The sequence below is a fragment of the Ictidomys tridecemlineatus genome, unplaced genomic scaffold (assembly GCF_052094955.1).
Source record: "Ictidomys tridecemlineatus isolate mIctTri1 unplaced genomic scaffold, mIctTri1.hap1 Scaffold_161, whole genome shotgun sequence".
NCBI classification, from domain to species: Eukaryota; Metazoa; Chordata; class Mammalia; order Rodentia; family Sciuridae; genus Ictidomys; species Ictidomys tridecemlineatus.
Genome location: NW_027521410.1, coordinates 153,278 through 155,812, shown reverse-complemented (window position 1 = coordinate 155,812; position 2,535 = coordinate 153,278). Strand labels below are relative to the sequence as shown.

General features: G+C 42.0%; 1 pseudogene; it reads left to right on the top strand.

The window, feature by feature from the left end:
* Positions 1-848: 848 nt before the first annotated feature.
* LOC101967277 (olfactory receptor 2L13-like) lies at positions 849-1,763 on the top strand (annotated as a pseudogene).
* The last annotated feature ends 772 nt before the right edge of the window (positions 1,764-2,535 follow it).

The window sequence follows — 2,535 nt, the reverse complement described above, 5'->3', positions numbered from 1 at the left end:
TATAACTAAAAGAGGAAATAAAAAAATCAGGGTGAAAACTACTTTGCACGTTATTTGATTTGTCACTTTTGTCATTTGTTATTTGCTTATATGAAGAATAAAAACATGCATGACTTACTTTGTTTTAGAGTTTGTAGGGCATCAACAAGTATAATGTCTTCAGGGAAGAGCCACTATCCAGAACACATTTAAATTAGGGTGAATCCTACAGGACGCACAACAAGTTTATCTTCAAGAACTTTTGGATGGTGGCCCACTTTGAGGGCCAGCAGAGCAGCTTCTGTGTAGGAGGTGAACAGCATAGCTCTGGGAGAAGACCCTGGCTTACTCAGCTGCAGCAGTACCAGTGGGGAGGGGAAAGAAGGCACTAAATGTGTGGAGGAGGCGAGGTCACAGAGGATGAAGACTCAAGCACACAGGGTACTTCTGTGCCCCACAGGCCATGCCTGCGGTGAACCTGAGTGCTGAGTTGGGCAGCTGGGAAAGCAGGATCCTGGCTTCCTCCAGGGCTGAGCCTGGTGCATAGTCCTAGGAATGCTCCTACCAGGAGTCAGCAGGCAGGAAGGCTCCAGCTACCTCACTGGGTTTGACACAAGTGGTATTCAAGTTTATATCTTAAGACCTTACATTTGTCTATGACCTGCTGAGATGGTTACCAGAGAGAACTGGGCAGGAACATTGAGTTTAGGTCTTAAATTCAATAAAAGCTACGCTGTTGGAGAAATATAATTCTTTCTAAACAAACACTAACAAAGATGATTTTTTAAATTTTTCTCTTCTATTTTTTTCAGGTTAGATTTTAGTTTTTATTATGTTTACATCTCAAAGAATTAAAGAAGTGTGTGTTCATGGAGAAATGGAACCAAACTTCAAAGGATTTTATTTTGTTGGGGCTGTTACCCCCAAACCAAACTGGCCTACTTCTCTTGCTCCTTATCATATTTGCATTTGTTCTTGCCTTGGTGGGGAACTCCTGAATAACTGTCCTCATCTTCTTGGACCCCGGCTCCACACCCCCATGTACTTTCTTCTCAGTCAGCTCTCCCTCATGGACCTGAAGTACATCTCCACCACTGTCCCTAAGATGATATATAACTTTCTATCTGGCCACAATAGCATCTCCTTCCTGGGCTGTGGTGTTCAAATGTTCTTCTTTATAAACATTGCATGTTCTGAAGGCTTAATCTTGACCTCCATGGCCTATGACCGCTTTGTGGCCATCTGCCACCCCCTCCACTATCCTGTCCGTGTGAGTAAAATCATGTGTTTGAAGATGATCATAGGAACCTGGATACTGGGATCCATTCACTCTCTGGCATATACCACCTACACCCTTCATCTTCCTTATTGCAGGTCTAGGGCCATCAATCATTTCTTATGTGAGATCCCATCCATGCTGCCACTGGCCTGTGTGGACACCTGGGTCTATGAGTACATGGAGTTTGTGAGTACAAGCCTATTTCTCCTTGTTCCTTTCCTTGGCATCCATCAATGCCTCCTATGGATGAGTCCTTTTTGCTGTCTTCTACATGCCCTCAAAAGAGGGAAGAAAAAAGGCCTTCACCACGTGCTCCAAACATTTAACTGTGGTGACATTTTACTACACACCTTTTTTCTACACTTATCTCTGGCCCAGGAATGTCTGCTCACCCACAGAAGATAAGAACCTGGCTGTCTTCTACACCATCCTCACCCCCATGCTCAATCCCATCATCTAGAGCCTGAGGAACAAGGAGGTCCTGGGGACCACAAGGAGAGTGTGAGGGATGCTCTCCTCCAGGAAAAAATGATCATGGCTGTCCACGCTTCTCTGGATTGCCTCTTTTGACACAGACTGTAACTCTCTCAAGCACTGCTGACCTATAGATGTATAATATGATCCACACATATAAGTAGATTTCTACTGAGATATTCATCAGTAAAATTAATTAGATGATATATTGATTATGATGTATAAATATAATAATTATTACATGTGTTAGAGAGAAAATGTTATTGTTAATGCTATTACTAACAAATGAATTTTATATTGTACTATATAGTATACATTTATTTTTTTCATATACTAATATTAATAAAATATTTTTTCTCATGTTGACAATTATAATTTTTATATATTTGACATGAATTATTACTGTGCTTGAATACCTTATTTTCATTCTAAATTTGCACAGCCTTGTGGGAGTTTTAGAACCCATACCAACTTGCACTTAACGTATTTCAAATGTCCCAAGGTCATATTTGTCAGTGTCTATGGACAGCGTGGGAGGCAAGCATGAAGAAGAGAGGTCAGTTGTAATTAATGCATACTGCATGATGAGTGGGAATATCACGTGAACCCGTTAATCTGCACCACCGGTGCCTGTTAGTGGAACAAAGATGAGAGCTGAAAGAAAGTTCCAGTCATAGAAAATCCATCCTGCCCCGGGTGGCTCAGACTCAGCCCAAATTCCTCAGACAACATGAATTAGAACTCGGCTTTTTGAGGGCATGGCTCAGTAGTGGAGTGTGTGCCCAGCATGTGCAAGGTCCTGG